Here is a 25,685-nt window from a genome sequence, read left to right on the forward strand (position 1 = left end):
ACCAGCCGCCTGTATTCATAGTCAGTGTGATAGCAGCCTCTCCCCCATTTGGAAATAAGAAATATTAGAAGATGTATTTTATTCATTTGTATAAGTCAGGCAACTTTTCTTATGCCTGGGATAAAAGCCTAAAAAGGAGTTAGTTCCCTCATATGAAAATATATATGCACTTCTATTGTTCACTAGGCTCCCTTGCAGGAAACAGGCCAGAATCTTCCAGTTTTGCTAAAAAAAAGTCAAATATGAAGAATGTGATCGATCGTTTTGCCAGACCGAAAAGTGTATGTAGTGTGGAGAGTGGCTAGTATGTGGGTGGGTGTATATTCTCGCTTGCTTATGCAGAGATCTATTGCTTATACGTAATAGGTCTGTCTAATAGGATGCGAGTTCTCACGGATTATCAGATCTGAATTGGAAGGGAATTGAATACACAACTTTCTGGAGTCAAACGAGCTGCTATTTCAACAGGTCCTTTCAAGATATCAAGGAATAGCAAGAAGGTAAAAGAAAGATGCAATATCAACGTGAAGTCTAGTTACTGTTAGTTATGTATGCAAATAACTCACTTGTGATAAACTAGTTTGATTTTTAAGGGCTAAAATGACTATTCGAAATTTTGTGCAAGAAATTCACTTAAAAATGGATCCTGGAGTCAAACGCGCTACCATTACTCCGCTGGCGGAATGGTTCGTTCACATTTCCAAGAAATGGAGGGAAGATAAAAGAAAGATGAAAGATCAACATATCGGATTACTAATATTATGTGTGAAAAATAATGCATTCATATATAAGTCAAAATGACATCAATCAAATCAGCAAGTTGTTTTTTCATTCGACATTCAATGAAAAAAACAACAAAAAAAAACCCCAGAATTATTTCATAATTAGCATAGCTGAACATTGAAATTTACTTATTAATACTAAGCATCGTTTAGAACTTTTAAAATCTAATACTTCTGTCATTAATATACTATTAAGAATGATTATTTTATTTTTGCAAAGATATAGGCTGTAGACAGAGCGGCACCTTTTCTTAATCTTGAATATCTTCTTGGAATGTGTACTGTTGCTTAGCAACATGTTTCATCTTATTAAGTTCTGACTTTTTTCTTTTTTTTTAAAGTTGTTTTTTAGAAACTTTCCATTCATTCCTCATATGAGATACATATTAGAATCAACAAACGAAAATGAAAATGTAATTTTATGAATAGCTGCAGAAAATGTTAAGTATTATTTCTTCTTCTTCTTCTTCTATTTTTTTTTTTTTTTGTATGATAAGAAGTATTAATATTTTCATTATTTTAGCTGATGCCTATTCCTTATAGAGATATTGGGGAGGCTCTTAGGATCATATTGCATAGAATCACCATTCCTCAAAATGTATTATAAATAACAAAAAAAAAAAAAAAAAGGTCAAACAACATAATATACAAGTTTCAAAATTTTTTTTTGTGTGTTTAAAAAAATAAGCAACTTATTCATTAAAAATTCCAAATGTTAATGAAAAGTGTCTTTATTAAAATTGTATTATATTCTAGTAGGAGTAATTTAAGTTGCAAAATATGTATCAAGTATTTTGACTTTATTGTTATTATTTTCAAGTTCCACTAAAGAAACATCTACCTATTCATACTCTATGTTAAGGTTTTGAGAGAGAGCGTTCTAAATCTTACACTAAAATTTTAATTTACAATGCTTTTTTACTGTTTTCTCTGAATTAGCTGACAGATATAAATTTTCTTCTTATTACTACTACATGATATACATGACATGATGTACATAATGAATTCTCACAACACTACATAATATTATGCACACTGTACAGTATTTTTATCAGTTAAAAAAAAAAACATAAAGATCCATCATGATGAGAATCAAATCCAGGCCTTTTTAATGGAAGGGCACATATCCCATAATTCTTCCAACCACCTTGGAATCGCTTTTTATTATATTATTTTTACTATTAGAATTGATAATATAATTGTTGTATAATTATCTTTAAAAATTCCTAAAGGACATTAACAAACTGTTCCAGAGTGGAATTTCTACCCCCAGAGGCTATAGGTTGGAAAGTAGAGATGCTATCCCTCAGCAATTAGGCTGACAGTATAGAAAACAATATAAGCACTCATCTGTGCCTTTCCATTCTTTTGGCATTATTTTCTTCTTTCAAGTGTTTATTAAATATATTTGTAATGTTTTTATGGTTTCTTTTTCTACATTATATAATCTGCCAACCTGGTATTGGCCAAATAGTTAGTGTATCTACTCTCCAGCCAAAGGCTGCAAGTTCAAATCCCGCCATGGGCATGAATGTTTGTGATTGTCTGTGAAAAGACTAGTGGTGGTGGTCGGCAGTAGATGGTGTTGGTGTAGATGATGAAGGTAGTTGCAGTTGGTGGAGCGGTGGAGACGAAGAGCTGTAGAGCAGGTGCCCTCCCTCAGTGTGTCTTTGGACTCCCTGCAGGTGTTACATAATATAAGCACGTACACACAAGAAAGATATTTAATTAGCCAAATATTTTGGTCTGAAAACTGTTCTTGTATTGCCACTGAAGATGGTAATACAAGAACAGTTTTAATATTTCAGACTGAAATATTTGACTAATTAAATATCTTTCTTGTGTGTACGTGCTTATATTATACAATCTTTATGTCACAAGTATCCTTAAAATATCAGGTGTTACATAATAATAATAATAATAATAATAATAATAATAATAATAATAATAATAATAATAATAATCTCCTTCATCTTTCTCTCTCTCTTTCTAAAATAATTTTAAAAAAAAAAGGCATTTTATTCAATACTTATATGACTGACAACTGATCTGTTACAATAGCATTGATTCCGTCTCTTGGTCCACGGGTGAGCCCCTGGCTTGTATTTCACATTTTTAGACACATACCGTAGAAAGTTTCAGAGAAACATATGCAATTGGCTTAACATTTCTATGGTATTTGATAAGATCTGGATAGAGACCTCTTTCACAAACTACTGTTCTGTGATCTTCCTTCTACTTTCTGTAAATGGCCACTCTTTGGCCAGTTACAACCATAAAGTATCATATCATTCCTTAAATTCATTCACTTTACACATCCCCACTTCTTATGAGGCAGTGCATTACATACATCTACCACTAACTTCCATACAAAAACCTATTTCTCACTCCCTCCTACAAACTACTGTTCTGTGATTTTTCTTCTGCCATGTAATAGGCAAAACAGTTGGTAGCAATTACAGATGCCAGACGAAAATAGTTTCCTCTTTACTGATTCATTGCATTTCATGCTTGATGATTTTTCTCGGACTTGGCTGCTAATGCAGACCATTCAGGGCTCCGTTCTTTGATCTAAAGGAGAAAGAAATATTGTTATAAAGGAAAGACACCTAATGGCATTAGTAACAACAAATTACTTAATGCTACATTAAAGTTCACACAAATATGTGGACTGACACCTCCATCTTCAGTGCAGAAGCAAAAAAAAAAAAAAAAAAAAAAAATTCAAACAAGTGCAAGCAGAGTGTTTAATAATCAGTTAATCATTGAAGGTAGGGGTGAAATGCTGGAGGATAAAAAAAAATTAAAATAAATACAGGTAAGTGCATATGGAAAGTTATATTATTTCCACCAAACTTATTTGGATTCACGAGACTCATTGCAGGTCTGTTTTAGGCATCACAAATTATTGTATTGCATTGTACAATTATTATTATTATTATTATTCAGGCCTCCATGGAGTCAATTTCTCACTCTCATTAGACAATGCATTCCATTGTTCAACCACCCTCCATGCAAAGAAACCACTCCTCACTCTCCTGCTCACAGTTTCCTTTCGTAATTACTTAAAATTATTTACTGTTTGCATTCTCACACCATCTTCAGATGGAAAAAATGAGTTTCACATACCTATTACTCTCCCTACAAAAAAAAAAAAAAAAAAAAAAAAAAAAAAATCACTTATTTTTGTAACTTCCAGAAATGGCCCTTGTCTGTGTTGTACCTTTGAAAAATTTCTCTACATTCATCCAGTAAATACCTCCCACAGAGGTGTAGTGGGGGGAAGGGGTGGTCCGCCCTGGGCAACACTTTGAATCTTTTTGAACTTTTGCAGTTAATTCTAAAATACAGTCTCGAGAACTCATTTCCAAATATTGTAATGCTACTGCAAATTTTCCTCACAATTGCTGTAAATGTTGCTAGTTGTGAGAGGAGTTTTTCTAAATAAAATTGATTAAAAATTGCCTACAATACTATGAAATAGACTTTGCCAATGTCATCGACAATTTTGCTAACAGAAAAGCAAGAAAAATAACATTTTAGAATGTTAAAATTAAAGTTTTACTTCAAAAATAAACAGTGTTTTAATTTATTTCCCTATATGTCATTTTGAAGTATTTTTGGTGTGTGTTGAGAGGGGAGGCAACTCAGGGACCATGCCGGGTGGCAAAAGTTCTAGCTACACCACTGACCTCCCACCAACTTATATCACATAACCTCAGTGTCTTTGAATAGCTGATATTCCACAGTCCTGATATAATTTTTGTTACCTACTTTTTTTCCCAGATGTGATCTGATTGGGGCCTTATACAATGGAACACCACACCACACCACACCATTATCTCTGCTGGTCAACATTCTCCTTATTGAATTGTTGCTACCACACATTATTGTTGGGGGAGGCAAGATCATCCCTTGCTACCTCCACTTCCTCCAATATAGTTTCATCCATGGAATATACAGCTTTCCACTTGTTAATGCTCAAGTTCTGCACCCTATACTAAACTATATTAAACTGACAATTTCATTTATCCCTTTTGCAGCTTATTCAAATCATGATGAGGCACCACATGTGTGCTCTATCAGATAGCCTTCCACAGATTTGGATAGTGGTTGGATCAAGGTATTGTAGTACAACTGTGTTCTTGTCTTCAGTTATCAGTGGGCTCCTTACTATAGCAACAATCTGTTGCGCAATCTTCACATTACTTACAATATGCCCTTGAACTTTAGATTTACATGACCATCACTTCCATATCTTGAATTTTATTCACCTGTTGAAGCACATTTCCAGTGATACAGTACACAGCCTGAAGTGCAAAACTTGCATTATCAACATTAAAAAGTCTATCCTTTCAATCTTTCCAAGTTAAATTCCACCTAAAATTTCCTCAATGGACTTGACATCAGCATTACTCTTTATAACTCTTCTCATTGCATCATCAACAAACAACTAAATATTCTCTATACAGTCTGTATTAAATGGAATGAACAAATAAGTTGAACAGACATGCCACTGGTTACCTTCCTATTCTTGAATAGATACCACCCCTATGCATAACTTTCTTCAGACAACCAATCTCCTATCCATCACAAAAATATTAATATCCCTATTGTTCCTAACTTATGCACCAAATTGTTATGTGCAGTTTGTCAAATACCGTTGAGAAGTCTGAAAATTTCCACAGGAGTCTCCCTTATTTATCATGTCTCTCACATTTTTTTAAATTCAAGTAGATTATTCTGAGTTGCTCCTTATAATAATGTTCTTATTAGGCTCATAGCAATTCTAGAAACATGAAATCTTTGACAGGCATCGAGAACAGAACAGTAGGTGTCCTCCCGCGATGAGTCTTGACTCCTTGGAGGTGTCACGAATAATAATTTTTTTATTTTAAAAAAATTTTTTTAATGATATGATAATATTTTTTATTGATTTACTAAAATATTTACACATACAATAAACATCTTGAGTGACACTGCAACTTATAATTTTACAGAATTCAGCACAAAGTGCTACATTTTCTACATTGGATTTCAATTAAAATTTTTAAAAATACTTTTTTGCCTCTATATTATGTATTTACAACACATACTCTTCTAATATTAACAATAAAGATTATACAGAATTTTTTAATATAGAATATACATAATAATAATAATAATAATAATAATTTTTTTTTTATGTCTCAGATAAATTGCATACATAGATGCTGTAATAATTATATATATATATTTATAACACATTACAATTTTGAATAAACAGATACTCGCAAGTTAATAATTTTCTTCCTCGAAGCTAAGCAGAGCTTATCTGAGAAAGATAATTATAATTATTATTATTATTATTATTATTATTATTATTATTCAGGCCTCCATGGAGTCAAAAGACTCATCGTGGGAGGTCCTTCCTAAGAACATAAAGTCTGTCAAGACTCATCGAGGGGAGGTTCCCCCTAAGAAACACAAAGTCTATCATACCACTCCTTAAACTCATTGACCGTTCTCGCCCTCACCACTCTATCAGGCAATGCATTCCACGGCTCAACCACCCTCCATGCACAGAAACCACTCCTCACCCTCTTGCTCACAGTTTCCTTTCGTAACTTCCAGGGATGGCCTCTTGTCATCACTCCTTCCCGCTGTTCAACCAAGTGAAAGAACTCCCCAGTGTCAACCCTGTAACCAAAATTAGTTTAAAAGTCTCAATCATATCACCTCTCCTTCTTCTATCTGCCAAACTCTGCGGTCCACATTCCCTCAGCCGATTCTCATAACTATCCTTGTACAGTCCTGAGACCATCTTTGTCATCCGTCTTTGTATCTTTTCCACAGTTAATTTATCCCCTTCAAATCCTGGGGACCAAATCTGAGAACAATAATCCAAGTGTGGTCTGATCAGAGACTTATACAACGGAATGATAACCCTCTTATCTCTGCAGGTCAGTGTCCTTCTCATAATTGCAGCAATCCTCTATGTTACCTTCACCACCTTTGCAATATGTCCCCTAAACTTCAGGTTTCTATCAATCATCAACCCCAGATCTCTTGTCTCCCCAACTTCCTCCAGTATAACTCCTTCCATAGAGTATGCAGCATCCCATCGATGTTTCCCAAACCTCAAGACCTTACATTTTTCTGCATTAAACTGACATCCCCATTCATTTGCCCATCTGTCTAGCTTATTCAAATCCTCTTGCAGGGCTACCACATCTGCACTATTACTAATAATCCTTCCCAGCTTTGCATCATCCACAAACAACCGAATATCCCCTTGCAATCCACTGACAGTGTCATTGATATAAAGGTTAAACAATATAGATCCTAGTACTGAGCCATGTGGGACCCCACTTGTAACCTTCTGTCTCCTTGAAACTGCTCCACCATAAACAACTCTCTAATACTATCAGACAGTCAATCCTGAATCCAGTTGACCAATCAGACATCCAGACCCATGTGCTGCAACTTAAATATCAGCTTATCATGTGGCACCCTGTCAAATGCCTTCGCTAAGTCTAAGAAAATTGCAGTATATGCCTTTCCCTCATCTAATGTTCTTGTAACTTTATTATAAAAGGCTAGCATATTGCTAAAACAAGAGCGCCCTTTCACAAATCCATGTTGACTCTCACAGATAACATTACCCTCATCTTCCCAATTCTGTATACGGTCCCTCACTACTTTCTCCAAGATCTTAACAACTACTGATGACACACAGACTGGTCTATAATTAGACACTTCCAGTCTGTTACCACCCTTATGCAATGGCACTATTTGCCTTCCTTCCATTCCCTGGGCACCTTTGCCGAAGCCAGACTTTCATTGAAAAGCCAGGTTAAAGGCACTGTCAGTTCCTTAGCACATTCTCTCAAAACTCGTGGTGAAATACCATCCAGTCCCAAAGCTTTAGTGACATCCAGAGTACTCAGTATCGGAAACACACACTCCTCCTGTACCTCTAAACCTCGAACCAGCCCTGTCCCTCTAGCATTAAAACTGACTCCTCCAGGATGAAATACGCCAATAAAGTGGTCATTGAACAATTCCACGATGTCCTCTGCATCAGTCACTCTATTCCCATTTTTATCCCACAATATCATTCTTCCACAGTCATTTCTCCTCCTACTGGCCACATAGCTAAAAAATTCCCTAGGATTTTCTTTGGATCTTAGGGCCAATCTCCTCTGATATTCCAGTTTCGCTTTCCTTACCACACTAGTCACTCTTCTGGCCTGTGTCTTATATTCTTCACGCATGCTCTCTTCACCTGTCTCCTTATATCTCTTCCATAGCCTCTTTTTCACATGCAATTCCTGTTTAATATTGTTTGTCATCCACTTTACTCCAAATTGTGTCCTCTTCTTCACTCGTGGTATACAACTTACCATTGCTGCTAACAAATATTCTTTCACAATTTCCCACGCACTAACGATATCCCGGCCTTCCAATTCCTTCCTCCATGAAACTTCCCGAAGTTGATGTCTAAGACTATTATAATCACCTGCATTATAATTCCACATAAGTTCCCGTCTGTTTGATACTCCTGCATGTCTATTCATTTTCCAAGTCAAAACCATATGGTCACTCTCTCCAACTGGTGGGAGAGATGTCATCTCAGTTATTATCAACTCTTCTGATGCTATAATCATGTCCAAAACTCTTGAACCTCTTGTTCTCTCTGTTGCCTAAGACATTTGTCCCTCAAGAATTCTAGAAATTCCATTCCCCTATTGCTACATGCAATAGGGGAATCTTCCTCTCTCCAATTTATACTACTGTAGTTAAAATCTCCCATAACAATCATTCATCTTTCACTTGCCAAACTTAGCTGTCTAAACATCTCTTGGTCCCCATCCTCCGTGCTTCTGGATCTGTAGCAACACCCCACTAAATATCCTGTCTTGTCTACCTCTACCTTACACCATATGCTCTCAAAATCATTTGTCTCACTTCCTTCCAAAACCTCCACTCTTAGAGGACATAGGTCATCACTTATCATACGCAGTACCCCACGACCACGCTTTCCCCTCCTATGCTGACGAAAAATGCTATACCCAGTGACTTCTGTATCCCCTTCTGTCAACCACGTCTCAGTGATCCCAATAATTTTTGGCCAGGCTGATGCTATCTGTGCCACCAATTCCTCTCCCTTATTCCGGATACTCCTGGCATTAGTATAAAGCATATAAATGCCATTGTTTCTATAGCCAGCATTATCCCTTCTAGACTCCACTGGGCTCAGTGTTACCTGACATCGTCTCCCTTCTCCCAAGTATCCATTCCCAGAAGAGGCCACCTGCTATCATCCTCCCTGGGACACACTGACTCGTTCAGAACAACAGTCTCTCCAGATGCCTACGTCCTTCCTCATTCAAATGTAAACGGTTTCTCACATACAATTCCTCTCTTTCCTCAAACGCACTCCAAGCATCCACATATACCAGTCCTCTCTTGTCACACATTCTTGCTATTATGCCATTCAGTATCACCGCTCTTCTGCTCAGCTCATCATTATCATACCTAGGCAACACACACACACTATTTTTCCTCTCTCTGTCTTCTTCTGTACAGTCTCAAGCAAAAACCTCATATCTCTCACTGCCCGACTTACATTACCACTCAAGTCATTCGTTCCTACCATCACAATCATCTCATCCACCCTTTCACCTCTCTTAATTGCCATAGCCACCTTTTCTATTGTTCCTCCTGGCAAACACTCCTCACGCATCCTATCTTGAACACCACGGATCATTGAGTCGCCATACATTATACCTCTTACCATTCCCTCTCTCCTATTGTTTCCATTCTCTCCTCTTCTTTCATTCCCAGAGGTCTCTCTCATTCCCTCTGCTCTACTGCTATTCTCTCTTCTAGCATTCCCATACCTCTCTCTCCTACTACTGTTTCCATTCTCTCCTCTTCTAGCACTCCCATACATCTCTCTCATTCCCTCTCTCCTACTGTTTCCATTTTCTCCACTTCTAGCACTTACATATCCCTCTCTCATTCTGTCTCTCCTACTGTTTCCATCCTCTCGTCTTCTAGCACTTCCATATCTCTCTCTCATTCCATCTCTCCTACTATTTCCATCCTCTCGTCTGCTAGCATTCCTATACCTCTCTCTCATTTCCTCTCTTCTACTGTTTCCATTCTCTCCTCTTCTAGCACCTCCATACCTCTCACTCATACTCCCTAAATTCTCTCTCTCTCCCTCCTACTCTGATTCTCCTTGCATTTATCTCTTCCATTCTCCTAATCTTATCTTTCATACTTCTGCTCTCATTCACAAGACATTCCACCTCCTCTTTCAACTCATCTATCTCCATCTGCAGGTCAGTCACTCTTAATCTAAATTGACTCTCCCAAACAAAACCATCTCCTAAACTTTCACAGTCACTCACACCTTCCACACTATCAACTATTATTTTCTCATTCATATATATCTTTTTTTCATTCTCTCCTATCACACTACTTGTCTTCCTACATTCATTCCACGTTCCTGGAGCAACAAAGTCGGATATCGATATTTCTAATGCACTTATTTCCTCCAACTGCCTGCATTTTGCACATATATGCTCTCCGTTCTCTTTCACAAGCCACATATCTAATTCCCGAGACGCATACATGCCGCAAGTACTGCATGCCACAAAGTCCCTTATGATGTTGCTAATAACTGAGTTCTTAAATGGCGGAGGACTTGGCGATACGCCACTTGCGACTGCTGCTGAATCCGTCATCATTCCTTACTGCCGAGTAGCGTAATTGTTAATTATTCAATTAATAAATTCCGTTAAATAAATAGAAAAAAAAGTACAAACAATTACAAGCAAAACAAAACATTTAAGTACACTAAATAAAATGAAATATAACTAAATACAGTAATGAAAACTTAGCTTCGTTTTGTCTTCCACCATTATGCATTCGATTCTGAAGGTAACCAACACAGCAACTAACTTCCAAAAAACAACCACTGAAGTACACTCGTATTAAGAGAAACAATTTAGCACTCAAAAATGTAAAAAAACGGGGAAAAAAAAGGACTATTCACCAATTAATAGATAATAAATAATATATGATAGATGGTAGTGGTTTCATGGTTATGTTCCTATTCTGAATGAGTCAGTGTGTCCCAGGGAGGATGATAGCAGGGGCGGCCTCTTATGGAAATGGATACTTGGGAGAAGGGAGATGACATCAGGTAACACTGAGCCCAGTGGAGTCAAGAGGGGATAATGCTGGGTATAGAAACAATGGCATTTATATGCTTTATACTAATGCCAGGAGTATCCGGAATAAGGGAGAGGAATTGGTGGCACAGATAGCATCAGCCTGGCCAAAAATTATTGGGATCACTGAGACATGGTTGACAGAAGGGGCTGGGTACAGCATTTTTCGTCAGGATAGGAGGGGAAAGCGTGGTGGTGGTAGGGTACTGCTTATGATAAGTGGCAACCTATTGTAAAATTCAATGCAACATCATAATTCTTACATTGTTTAATTGCATCGATTTTACAGGAGTCACATCCGAAATTCAAAGAATTGTAAAATTGTATATAAGATATGTAAACAATAATATCAGCCCAGAAAAATTTACATGATTCTGTAGATAAAAGATATATGAGTGTGTATTTCAAAAGAGAATCCCTCAGAGATTAGAAGTACGTTATAATTACCTACATAAGTAATACAAAATGCCCATCTGTATAGACCCAGAGGAATTACACATGCAAAAATAAAGTAAACAGGTATCTAAAAATAGAAGTTTAGGGGAAATTACCTTAGAGTTCTGAAATATATTTGATGTATCACTTGGTATAGGGTAGAATGGAAACCCATTGTAACCAAAGCAGTCCAACACTGCCAAGGTCGATAGCAGAGGGGGGAGGGTGGCATACATCAGAAGCTGTTACGCTATGCTGAAAAATAAATAAAAAATAAAAAGGGATTAAACTACACTTTAGGGAGATAGAAGTCGGAACTTTCTAGAAGGAAAGGAGTTAGCACGTGATAGGTACGGGGATCTCAGACCTTAGTTCAGAGTTTGCGCGGAAATATTTGGGGTCTAAGAAACTTCACACAAGGTCCAGAGAGGCGAAATAAAAAGGTCAGGAATGGACTAAGGTGGATCGACTTGGAGAGACATGCCAGGAGAAAAGAGGGGAGTCAATCCATGGACTATGTACGATCCCGGATGAAGTCATGGAGGGTAAAGGGAGGCGAAACCTTGTAGAGCAACCAGCGGCCCAGGACCAAGATGACCCTACATCCGAGTGCCTACTATGCCAAAAGATCGCGTTCCAGCCCCGTGAGTAATTCCAGAGGAGAACAAGGTGTCCATGATGTGTCTGAAGCGATAGAGCAAGCCGTAACAATAGAGGGGAATCCAGAATAAGCGCGAAGAGAGGATACAATTAAAGTGCAATTGTGCCTATGAAAGAATTAATGTGAGTTGAATTTTTTTGTGGAAAACCTTCTCTTCATTTTTGATGTGAAGGACTGTTTCGGATAGACTGAATTCACAGGATTGAAAGATGTAATAGATTGAAAACTAATTCATATGAAGTAAATCTGCTTTTAGAATAATTGAAAAGATGTTAATGAAAGTTTAAGCTCGTGTTGTATTACATTGAAATGGTTTAAAAGAGCTGATAAGAAAATTATAGAATTTAGAATTGTAATGGTGTGAAAGGTTGATTGCTAAGTGAGTGTTACATTCTTTTTGTGAAAGTTAGAATTGGAGATTTTTACTTGTCAAAGCATGATAATTCCTAGATTGTAAATGGGCTGATAGTTATTTGATATACAGAATTAAGTGTTTGATGATTTACGTATTTGATACTTATAACATGCCTGAGAGTTGTTCTATGTGATGTTTAAATTTTGATGCTTAGCTTTGAGAGAAACTGATAGTTATTTGATATACAGAATTAATTGTTTGATGATTTACGTATTTGATGATTATAACATGCCTCAGAGTTGTTCTATACGATGTTTACATTTTGATGCTTAGCTTTGAGAGAAATGATAGTTATTTGATATACAGAATTAATTGTCTGATGAGTTATGAATTCGATGCTTATAACATGCCTGAAAGTTGTCCTATGTGATGTTTTAATTTTGATGCTTAGCTTTGAGAGGAAATGTTAGTAACATCCTTTAAGTGTATACATTGTATTATTGTCTTAGTGTGAATAAATATGTTTGTTTTATTTATAAGAAGTGCTGTCTAATCTTTTTAGCAACTGCACTATTCCCAAAAAATCCGATCCTGTAAGCGGGAAAGAAATTAAACTTTGATACGAAATGTAAGTTAGGAGTTAGCCATGACTGTAATTAACTGTATAGAGGTGCTTTACTGGAGTGTAATTATTTTCTTATACCAATTAGAGACTTTTAGTGGTGCAGTCTGGAATAATCAAACAAATTTCTAGAAATCTCATGTATAAGTTTAATATACTGAAAGTAGAGAAAAGGAATTAAGATTCACTGACTATATAGTAAGGTAACAGATAAGGATAAAGTATAATAAAGTTAATGAATGAGAATATAGGGACAAGTCAAAAGAAATAGATAGACAGATAAAAATGAAACATAGATATTTTACAGAGGAGTAGAAAACAGTATAGATATATTACAAAGATGCAGTAACAGAAACATAAGTAAAAATATTAAATAAAAGATAGAAACTCAAATATTTACACTATGTCCTCTAAGAGTGGAGGCTTTGGAAGGCAGTAAGACAAATGATTTTGAGAGCATATGGGGTGAGGTAGAGGTGGGCGACACAGGATATTTAGTGGGTTATTGCTACAGACCCAGGAGCACAGAGGATGGGGACCAGGAGATGTTTAGACAGTTAAGTTTGGCAAGTGCAAGATGAATGATTGTTATGGGAGATTTTAACTACAGTAGTATAAATTGGAGAGAGGAAGATGCATGTAGCAATAGGGGAATGGAATTTCTAGAATTCTTGAGGGACAAATGTCTTAGGCAATATGTAACAGAGAGAACAAGAGATTCAAGAGTTTTGGATTTGGTTATAGCATCAGAAGAGTTGATAATAACTGAGATGACATCTCTCCCACCAGTTGGAGAGAGTGACCATATGGTTTTGACTTGGAAAATGAATAGACATGCAAGAGTATCAAAGAGACGGGAACTTATGTGGAATTATAATGCAGGTGATTATAATAGTCTTAGACGTCAACTTCGGGAAGTTTCATGAAGGGAGGAATTGGAAGGCCGGGATATCATTAGTGTGTGGGAAATTGTGAAAGAATATTTGTTAGCAGCAATGGTAAGTTGTATACTACGAGTAAAGTGGATGACAAACAATATTAAACAGGAACTGCATGCAAAAAAGAGGCTATGGAAAAGATATCAGGAGACAAGTGAAGAGAGGATGCGTGAAGAATATAACACACAGGCCAGAAGAGTGACTAGTGTGGTAAGGAAAGCAAAACTGGAATATGAGAAGAGATTAGCCTAAGATCCAAAGAAAATCCTAGGGAATTTTTTAGCTATGTGGCCAGTAGGAGGAGAAATGACTGTGGAAGAATGATATTGTGGGATAAAAATGGCAATAGAGTGACTGATGCAGAGGACATAGTGGAATTGTTCAATGAACACTTTATTGGAGTATTTCATCCTAGAGATGTCAGTTTTAATGCTACAGGGCTGGTTCGAGGTTTATAGGTACAGGAGGAGAGTGTGTTTCTGATACTGAGTACTCTGGATGTCAGTAAAGCTTTGGGACTGGATGGTATTACATCACGAGTTTTGAGAGAATGTGTTAGAGAACTGACAATGCCTTTAACCTGGCTTTTCAATGAAAGCCTGGCTGTGGGAAAGGTGCTGAGGGAATGGAAGGAAGGTAAGATAGTGCCATTGAATAAGGGTGGTAACAGACTGGAAGTGTCTAATTATAGGCGAGTTTGTGTGTCATCAGTAGTTGTTAAGATCTTGGAGAAAGTAGTGAGGGACCGTATACAGAATTGGGAAGATGAGGGTAATGTTATCTGTGAGAGTCAACATGGATTTGTGAAAGGGCGCTCTTGTTTTAGCAATATGCTAGCCTTTTATAATAAAGTTACAAGAACATTAGATGAGGGAAAGGCATATACTGCAATTTTCTTAGACTTAGCGAAGGCATTTGACAGGGTGCCACATGATAAGCTGATATTTAAGTTGCAGCACATGGGTCTGGATGTCTGATTGGTCAACTGGATTCAGGATTGACTGTCTGATAGTATTAGAGAGTTGTGTATGGTGGAGCAGTTTCAAGGAGGCAGAGGGTTACAAGTGGGGGTCCCACAGGGCTCAGTACTAGGACCTATATTGTTTAACCTTTATATCAATGACATTGCCAGTGGATTGCAAGGGGATTTTCAGTTGTTTGCAGATGATGCAAAGCTGGGAAGGATTATTAGTAATAGTGCAGATATGGCAGCTCTGCAAGAGAATTTGAATAAGCTAGATAGATGGGCAAATGAATGTGGGTTTCAGTTTAATGCAGCAAAATGTGGGGTCTTGAGGTTTGGGACACATCGATGGGACGCTTCATACTCTATGGAAGGAGTTAAACTGGAGGAAATAGGAGAGACAAGAGATCTGGGTTTGATGATTGATATAAACACCTGAAATATAGGAGACATATTGCAAAGGTGGTGAAAGTAACACAGAGGATTGCTGCAATACTGAGAAGTACACTGACCTGCAGAGATAAAAGGATTATCATTCCGTTGTATAAGTCTGTGATGAGACCACACACAGACTATTTCTCAGATTTGGTCCCCAGGATTTGAAGGAGATAAATTAACTGTGGAAAGGGTACAAAGGCAGATAACAAAGATAGTTTCAGGACTGTACCATGTTAGTTATGAAGATCGGCTGAGGGAATGTGGACTGCAGAGTTTGGTGTATAGGAGAAGGAGAGGTGATATGATTGAGACTTTTAAACTGTTGAGAGGTGGTTACAGGGTCGACACTGGGGAGTTCTTTCGCTTGGTTGAACAGTGGGAAGGAGTATGACAAGAGGCCATCCCTGGAGGTTACGAAAGGAAACTGTGAGCAAGAGGGTGGGGAGTGGTTTCTTTGCATGGAGGGTGGTTGAACCATGGAATGCATTGCCTGATGGAGTGGTGAGAGCGAGAACGGTCAATGAGTTCAAGGAGTGGTATGATAGACTTTGTGTTTCTTAGGGGGGGGACCTCCCCCGCGATGAGTCTTGACAGACTTTATGTTCTTAGGAAGGGCCTCCCACGATGAGTCTTTTGACTCCATGGAGGCCTGAATAATAATAATAATAATAATAATAATTTATGTTCCTCTAATTAAATTCTCCATTAGGATAACTTTCATTTTATATGCCTAGGCAATTTGCTTAAACATTTTGTGTCTGCCTTCGCAGGCCTATAATCACATCTTGTTAACATTTATGTTGAACACCTCTCTGTCTACTCTGACCACTTTGATATGTGTATTACTTCCTCTTACTATAACCACTATCTCTTTAACTTACCTTGTATTGGCCTTCCTCCTATCCTTTTACAACTTGTCTTTCACAATCCTCATTCTCTTTGTTTCCTTACACACTCTTAATTTATCCTACCTCTTTCATTTTCTTACTTTTATCCAATGACAACTACTCTAAATATCCAGCAGCAGACCATTCAAAGTGCAGCCCATCTTTCATAAAATGCTTCAAGTTTTCTTCTAATTCAGTCCATACATTTACAAACTGCGTACCATTTTTACATCACACACACAATTCAGTTATTGTGGCATTTATTATCATCTTCTTCTTCTTCTTGGCTAGGTAACACAGTTAAGCACTGGCCCACCTACAATATTATTCTTCATACCACAGTGTTCATATGTTGATATGTTACTCTCTGAGTGAGTCCTCCAGTGATGAGAGTGTTGAATTTGTGGAGGCTTGTTAATAATAATATCAGCTGCTCAGCTTTTTGAAGAAAGGTATCAGAATTTCGATCTTCTGAAATTTGTGTACACTTTAACCAGTAAAATCTTATCTGTCAGGAATAATTAATCCTGAATCATCTTTAGATAAAGAACCTGAAATAGAATTTGAACTTGTTTTTTCTGTGTGTCCTTATGGAAGAGAGAGAGAGAGAGAGAGAGAGAGATATCATATTTTTCCCCTTAATTTTAAAATTCTTTTACTAGCAATTTCTTACAAATGATTAATGATTACTGTGTAGTCCTTCAATAACAATTTTTTTGAATCTCCCACATACACGAAAAGTTTATTTGAAAACTTATAGTACATTCATATGGTAGGTGGGTTAAAGATTTTTTTTCCTTTTCTCTATTTTTATTGATTTTATATATTTTTTGTATTTTTATTAATTTTTTTTACCTGGTCCAGAAACCCTGCATTAGAGACTAAACATGGAACTTTTTCAAGCCACTTAATTTCACAATAGAGTAATATTTATTTATTATTTTTTTATGTGTCTCCCATTCACAAAAAAATTGTAAACCAGAAGTACATGGGCTAAGAAATTTAATTTTTTATAATTTTTTTATTATTTAATAATTTTTATGTAATATTCATGCAAATAGCAGGATTCGAACCCACTGCTTGTTAGCTGGAGATTGGTTATGTTAATTACTTGGCTAATATATTAACTAAGTCTTTTTTTTTCTCTTAACATTTTGGTTTTGTATTGATTGAGCAGATAAGAGTAAAACAGGAACCATCCATTTCTAAGTTTATTTCTCTTTTGAACTTATTTTAAAACTAACTGATGCTTCACTTACTTTGAATTTACTTTCCAAGTGATATTAAATTTTTGTACCACATTTTCTAAAAAATTATCATTGTCTTGCTAATTTTATTATTACTTTTTTTTTTTCTCAGGCATCTCCATGGAGTTAGACTTATTGTAGGTCTCTATTAATCATTATTCCCCCAATACCTGTGATACTTCTTCATGAGCTCATTCATTGATGAAGCACTACAACTTCTGCAACCTGTTTCAGTTATTCACTACTCTCCAAGCAAAAAATCTAGTCCTCATATCCTTGCTTGCTTGCCATACTCTCACATGATTTCCAAGGGTGATCATCCCTTCATATATTGAAAAAAGTCTTCTTTTCCAGTCTTATAAAAATTCCTTTAATAACTTATGTTTCTATTATAGTCTCTCTTTTCTTCCTATTAACTAGCCTTTGTAACCCACAAATAGGGAGCACTCCACAGATCTGCCAGAATCTTAGTCATTTGTCCCTGGATCCTCTCCACTATCTTTTCACATTCCCATCGAAAACATGTAACTAGATCCATGTATAGGAATGCATTTGTGGCTATATTAAGACTTTATAACGAGGAATAATAACCCTTCTATCCCTGTTTATCAGTATAGTCTTTAACATCGAAGTAATCTGATTGAGGCTGTTTTGGTTACCTTTGCAATTTTCTGTAGCCCAGTTCTATCAGTGCAATAAGTAGCTTGTGATTTCTTCTTCCCAAAGTGTATTATTTTGTGCTTTGCTACATTAAACTGGTAGCCATTATCTTTTGCCCATAGTTCATCAACTGCTGCATTTGTACTTTTTCATTGTGAATGAACAACTAAATGCAAATCAAAAAACAGCAACCAAAGTACAGGATCTTGCAGTACATCACTATATCACCTGTCTTCTTCTGGATTCAGTCCCCATCCACATACTACTCCAATGTTTATCTATCAGCCACTCTCTTATCCAGATCACCAGATTCATATCAGTTCATTGGTTTCCAATTTATCTAGCACCAGGACTGTCGCCAGATTAGATAGCACCCTGAGGCATACAATTAAATATTGCCCCTGATGGATTATAAGACAAAAAAAAATATAAGAAAATCTCCAATTGCTATTTTGTTTTTATTACAAGAAAAACATTAATGCAAAATGATTACATAATAATATTAGTTAAATGTTTGCTCTACGGGGGATATCACACAATAAAACTGTTTATAAGCTTTTCTAAATTTAAATTACAAGCTATGTCCATCTCTATCGATATAGTTGCTAGACCAAACAATCTTTCTTGGTCAATGCTCTTCGCAAATAATTTTTAATCAGTTTAAGCTTGGAAAAATTTCTTTCCGCACTTGCTATGCTAACAGGAATTGTTAGCGTAGTGACGGCGCCTACTGCAATATGGCTGAACTAGTGTCATTAAGTTGCACCGTGAGGCAGGCTGCCTCTATGCTACACCCTGTCGACAGTACTGTCTAGTACAATTCCATGTAGAATATATAATTATGCTTAACAGTATAAATAACACCAACTAAAAAAAAATACATTTATTAAACTCCCTAATATTTCACTGGTTTTCTACCCATAGCACAATTATAATTCTGACAGGCACCCAGCACTAAAGTAAGTAATTGTAGAAATAATTTAAATTGTAACTGACACCTAATGTCTTTACATGGTGCCCTCTATGGGTTGGATAAATACAAAGCTATTTAAACTTCTCCACCTGCCTCATTGGAACTCCACTTACATGTAGAGTGCACTGGGATGGTTGTCTTGAAACCATAAATGTTTCAGTTTTGGCCACACTGATCTTCATTCCAGCATCTGCACAAACAGCTACAAACATATCCAGGGTCCGCTGGAGGTCATCTGTAGAAGAGCTAAGCAGAACTAGGTCATCTGCAAAAAGCAGTCCAATGCTACATCTTCCAATTCTGACACACTCACTGCCTCGGCTATGCCTATCAATCCAGTCCATAAATATTATGAAAAGGAGGGGGTGACAGAACACACCCTTGGCAGAGGCCAACAGAGACTGTGGAAGGTTCAGACTTTGTGCTGTTTACCCTGACACAAAACTCTGGGCATTCATACAGGGACTTAATTAGAAGAAACACACGTATAAACCACAGTGAAAATTATTTAATTGTAAATATTTCATCTTAAGTATCTTAGGACATCATCAGTACAGTATTTAAACAAAAATTAGGAATAACATACAGTTAGGGTGCATGATTACAATAGAATCTCATGAAAACGTGCATAACCTGCTAAAGTAGTACAAAAAAAAAAAAAAAAAAAACGTTAATTATTTAACACAGTTTTGTATGATAATTTCCCATACTTTAGGAATAGTAAGAACGTTGTTGCAGTTTAGGTTTGGTCTGTGTAGTAGGCCTTCAGAACTTTCTTTGTATAAACGTTCATGTTTAAATAAAGATCTATGTAAAAGTTTAGTCTTTTCCCAATGGATCCTATGGTTTGGATTTTCAATTCCGTGTTGAGAGAGGCCAGATTTCTGCGGTTTAAGAAGACAAATGTGGTCTTGATGTTCCGAGATGCGTTTCTGAACAGACCTACCTGTTTGTCCAAAGTAAGATAATTTGCATGAGCATGGAATCTCATAAACACCAGGTAACATCAAGGGTGAGAATTTGTCCTTAGGAGAAGGTAATAAGTTGTAAATTTGGTTGATAGGTTTGTAAGTAGTGGCAAAATTGTATTTCTTCATAATTTTAGAAAGACGTTCTGAGATGCCTTTAACGTAAGGTATGGGAATCCTATGCACTTCTTCCTGTCTGGTTTGATGTATGCAGAAGTGACTGATGATTTTTTGAGTTGTTTTGGGATTATATCCATTTAGGATGGCTGTATTTTTGATAACTTCTAATTCCTGGTTTAAAGATTCTTCAGAGGAGCAGAATTTGTGTGCTCTGGAAACTAGAGATTTAATAATGCCAGCTTTCTGAGATAGATGATGAGCAGAAGAATTGTGAATGTAGCGACCTGAGAATGTAGGCTTGCGAAAGACGGAAGTGGCGATGGAACCGTCTTCTTTTCTTTTGATGTGTAAATCCAAAAAAGAGATACCCTCTGGAGATTCTTTTTCTAACGTAAAGTTGATGCGATGATGAAGAAGGTTAATTTTATCTAGAAACAGTTGTAATTCAGGTTCGGGATGATTCCATACTGCAAATACGTCATCGACATATCTTAGCCAAATTTTTGGTTTGGGTTCAAAAATGAATATTTTTTCCTCAAGGTGTTCTAGAAACAAATTTGCTAGGTTTGGTGATAAAGGAGATCCCATTGCTGTTCCTTCCTCTTGCTTGTAAATTTGACCTTTCCAGGTGAAGTAACCTGATGCAATAACAAACTTGAACAATTCAACTATATCAGACGGAAATTTTTCAGTTAGTAATTCTATTGTTTCTTTATGGGGAATGTTAGTGAAGAGGGAGACAATGTCGAAGCTGATTAACAAGTCAGTTTTTGATAGTTGAATGTCTTTAATTTTTGTGTGAAACTCAGTAGAATTTTTGATTGAAGAGACTGAGTGGCCTATGTGAGGGCGGAGAAGGTTAGATAAGAATCTTGATAACTTGTACGTTGGACAGCCGATACAGTCTACGACAGGTCTAAGTGGAACATTAGTTTTGTGTAGCTTAGGTAAGCCATAAATTCTAGGAGGTCTTGCATGGTATGTCTTAAGTTTTTTGATTGTTTCTTCATCTAAGGAGGAAGTTTCATTAAGTAGCTTATTTAATTTTCTGAGTCGACGATTCGTAGGATCAAAATCCAATTTGGAGTAAGTATTACGATCTCGAAGAAGTAAATTAATTTTTCGGTCATATGAATTGGTATCAAGAACCACAGTGGTATTTCCTTTATCAGCTCTAGTAATGATTAAATTTTTGTTACGTTTTAAGGAAATAATAGCTTTCGATTCCGACGGTGGAATATTTAATTCTGAAGGTTTGGCATTGTAGATCACTTTAGCTACTTCGAAACGAAGTTTGTTGGCTTCAATACTGGAGAGATGCTTGATGTTTCTTTCTATATTATGTATAAAGTCTAAATATGGGAAACACTTTGGTGAAATCGCAAATTTATGGCCTCTTGCTAGAACATTTAATTCATCTTTTGTTATTACTTTTATTATTACTTTTGTTATTAATTTATACGTTTGTTTCTTCTAATTATGAATGCACCACAGGTTTCGTTATTTAAAAAAAAAAAAATACAGGGACTTGATGGCAGCTAATAGTTGGCCATCCACTCCATACTCCTGTACTACTTGCTAAAGCTTATCCCGAGGAACCCGGTTATATGCCTTCTCCAAGTCCACAAAACATGTGTAGACATTCTTGGCATATTCCCAAGATTTCTCAAAGACTTGCCTTAAAGTGAAGATTTGGTCAGTTGTGCTTCTACCCCGATGAAAGCCACATTGTTCTTCCTGGAACTTTGACTCAGCTATGCTCCTGTGCCGTCTTTCCAAGCACCTAGCATACACTTTCCCAGGCAGGCTGAGCAGAGAGATGCCATGATAGTTACTGGTCTCCCTTCTTGAAGACTGGTATTATTATACCTGTCTGCCATTGCTTTGGTGCTCGCCCAGATATCCAAGCAGCCTGACATACTCGAGTCAGCCAGAGAACACCGTCTCGATTTAAGGCTTTTAGCATTTTGGGCCGAATTTCATCATCGCCAGCAGCCTTGCCCGATTTTATCGATTTTATTGCTAAATGGACCTCTTCTGCTGTGAGACTAGTCATTACCCCGATCTGCACCTCTTGGATGTCCACAACTGCTGGGCCACCCGGGTTAAGAGGGCTCTCAATGTATTCCCTCCATCTGTGGAGGATATCCTTCTCGGTTGTTAAAAGTGCACCATCAGAGGCCTTAATTGCCCTTTCTGTGCACGATTTCCTCCCTCGAAGGTGGCAGATGGTCTACCAGAATACTTTGTTTGCATTTGCATAGGATGAGTCTAATCTTTCTCCAAAGGATTCCCAAGCCTTCTGCTTTGCTGTCTTTACTGCCTCAGCAGCAGCTTTTCGTGCTTCAGCATACTGCAGACGCATCTCAGGTGACCTGACCCTAAGCCATGTTAGGTCAGACTCCTTTTTTGCCCGGACAGTTTTTTGGACTTCTTGGTTCCACCAAGGTGTCCTTTTCTCACTGCCCGTTGCCACGCCGAGCCACTTTCTGCCACAGCATGAGAGTGCAGAGGCAGTGACAGCTGTTCTGAACAGCTTCTACTCCTCCTCAACATCTGCAGTATGCTTGGGAATCTCTTTGAACCTGGAGGAAATGTCATCTGCAAAATTCTTCCTCACAGCCTCATTTTCCAATGCCTCCCATTTCACGTGGTGTATAGCTGCTTAGGCCTACCAGCGTTAATGGTAGCATCTGGTTTCTGGGCCGTAGAGTGCACACAACAAGGTGGTGGTCAGTTGACAGTTCTGCCTCTCTTCTCACATGAACGTCCAACACTGAGGAAAATAGGTTTGCTAAGACTATAAAGAAGTCAATCAGAGATCTTTGTTCTAGTGTATCCTTGTACCAGGTATACTTATGGACTTCTCGGTGCTGGAAGAAGGTATTCATTATTGACAAGCTGTTAGTACAGCAGAAGTCCAATAATTTCAACCCATTCACGTTAAGGTCAGGGGCGCCGTTCCATCCAACCATACCCCTCCATGTCTGGTCATCTGGTCATTCCAACATGTGCATTGAAGTCACCCATTAGCAGGACTGATTCCATGTCTTCCACCCTGTCAAAAGCAGCATCCACTTCCTCTAGGAAGGCAGAGTATTCTGACTCCAGATTAGGTGCATAGGCTTGCACCACAGCCAAATCATGGTTTTTCATCTGAAGCCTTAACACACATACCCGTCCCCCAATGGGATCCACTCAGCAACACAGTCTGACAGCTGGGGACTTGTGAGTATCTCCACACCTGCCTGAACAAAAATTGTCAGGCTCGCACCAGAGTAGTAGAGCTTCCATCCCTTATCCAGGTCGACAGTTCCAGATCCTCTCCTCTTGGTCGAAGAAAGCCTGACTAAGTCTAGCCGGTAGTGCTTGGCTTCCTCGACCAGTTCCAACTCCTTCCCTGTCAGAGAGAAGATGTTCCAGTTGCCTAAAGCCATAGTCTGGTACTGTTGTCATTGCCATTTCCATCCTTTTGCAGAACCATTTCTTTGCGCTGCCCCTAAACACCTCTCCAAATGGGTAGCGGGCCCATTGATGGAGTTTCCTCTAGCAGAGTGCTGAGGAGTGGTGTCTAAGGGAGACTGTAACAGTATTTTTTGAACGGGTCTCTCTGCCTAAAACCCGAATGCGTCCCTTGGTAACCTGCGCGACGGACGATGCAGTATGAACATTTTTTGATGGCCTGATCATGTTACAGTGTTTGATAATGTCCTGTTAACACAAGACGAAATGACACAGCAAAATAGGAAAGATTCCCCTCGAATACTCTAATAGCATTTGGGGGAGGGACCAAGAAGAGAAGAAAGAAAGGGAGGAAGAGGAGGGCTTGAAGCTATAGCTTGGAATGAGAGGGTTAACCAGAAAGGAGATAAGTGCTGCTGCTGCTTGAGCTCTGATCAGGAGCTAATTAATAGCAGCAATGGCTGAATGTTTTTGCAAGTTTCAAGACTTTGATAGACTGTTGTTAAAAAACTAAATAAGGTGTAAAATGGATGAATGAAGAAATTAAGTATGCAGTATTGATAAAGAAGGCATTATGGAGGCAGTACAAGGTGAGTAATGGTTTCACAGTTTCACAAAGTGCAGGTAAGGAATGTCACTCAGTTGGTAAGGACAGCAGAAGTGCAGTATGAGAAGATATTAGTTAATCAGGTCAAGAAGAATCCTAGAAAATCTTTAATATGTTCATATAGCAAAAAAGAATGATGCAACTGGATGAAAATGGTAGATGGGTGACTGTTTCTAAGGATATATATAGTCAAGGTATTTAATGAACAGTTGATCAAGGTATTTCATCTTCATAAATATTATTATTATTATTCCTGACACCTCCAAGGAGTCCGAAGACTCATCGCAGGAGGACACCTACAACTGTCTCAACCACTACACTGGACCTCTACTACGAATCATCTCCATCAATGCCATCTACCGCCCACCTCCACTACCACTACAACTAGTATTTTTTGTCTGTAAATTGCATGTGTTCTGAAGGGCTGATTTGTCTGTATGCAGGATGAAAAACCCAAGTTTCTGGGAGAAAAAACCCTGCTACCTCCATATGAGATCGGCTAACTCACCTTCGATTGAAATCGTCTAGATAAAGATTCCTCCCGTCGCGACGAGAATCGAACTTAGGCCTATTCCAATCGAAGGGCGCAATGTACCATCATTCTTCCAATTGCACTATGGAGGTGCTTTTGCACAAGGAACTTGAATGTAGAGTGTAGTGTGTGTGGGGGGGGAAGTACTGATGGCAAGTGAGCATTCCTGCTCCTTACCATCAGTCAATAAATAAGATGAGACTGAAGCTGTGTATTATAGGCTGATCTGTGTACACAGAGTTGTGATTAATGTAGGTTGATGAGGACTGAGATACAGATCAGTTTTCAGAATCACAGTTCAGTTTTGTAAAGGGTAAGGCTTCGAAATTTATTAGGAGGGATGCAAAGTATATAGTTGGTGGGTAATCATGAGATGGAGATGGTCTCATCTCCATCTCATGATTGAATGAGATGGAGATCTGGGAGTGGTGGTGGGGAGAGTACAGGGACCAGAAGTTTAGAGATCACACTGCTAAAATTGTGGAGGCATTACAATGGATTATGCCAATGATTAGGAGGACCTTGACTTGTAGAAGTAAATAAGTTATTGTTCCATTGCATAAGGTCTTCATCAGGCCACATATGGATTATCTTGTGCAGATTTGATCACTTGAATTTCACAGGATATAATGGAAAGGCTCCAGAGATTAATTGACTAAAGTGGGTTCCAGTCTCTAGAATATGAGACAAAGACAGATTGAGGAAAGGTCATTTGCATAGCTTCATAAATAGGAGGAGGTGAGGGATATGATTGAAACATATGAGTTGGTAAATGATCAGTAACATAGTCAGTGGATTGCAGGGGGAT

At 37.6% G+C, this 25,685-nt stretch overlaps 1 protein-coding gene across 1 annotated transcript in view; it reads left to right on the top strand.

Annotated features, from left to right (window-relative positions):
- The first annotated feature begins 1,085 nt into the window (after positions 1-1,085).
- The window catches only part of LOC150095411 (spermatogenesis-associated protein 6), a 523,112-nt gene continuing 498,512 nt past the window's right edge, over positions 1,086-25,685 (top strand). The window contains exon 1 of the mRNA XM_090410322.1: positions 1,086-1,222. The gene's annotated coding sequence lies outside the window, so the exon portion shown is untranslated. The remainder of the gene's footprint in view (positions 1,223-25,685) is intronic.

Source organism: Typopeltis vanoorti, chromosome 20 (assembly GCF_054136105.1).
Source record: "Typopeltis vanoorti isolate ZY-2024b chromosome 20, IOZ_Tvanoo_1.0, whole genome shotgun sequence".
Lineage (NCBI taxonomy): Eukaryota > Metazoa > Arthropoda > Arachnida > Uropygi > Thelyphonidae > Typopeltis > Typopeltis vanoorti.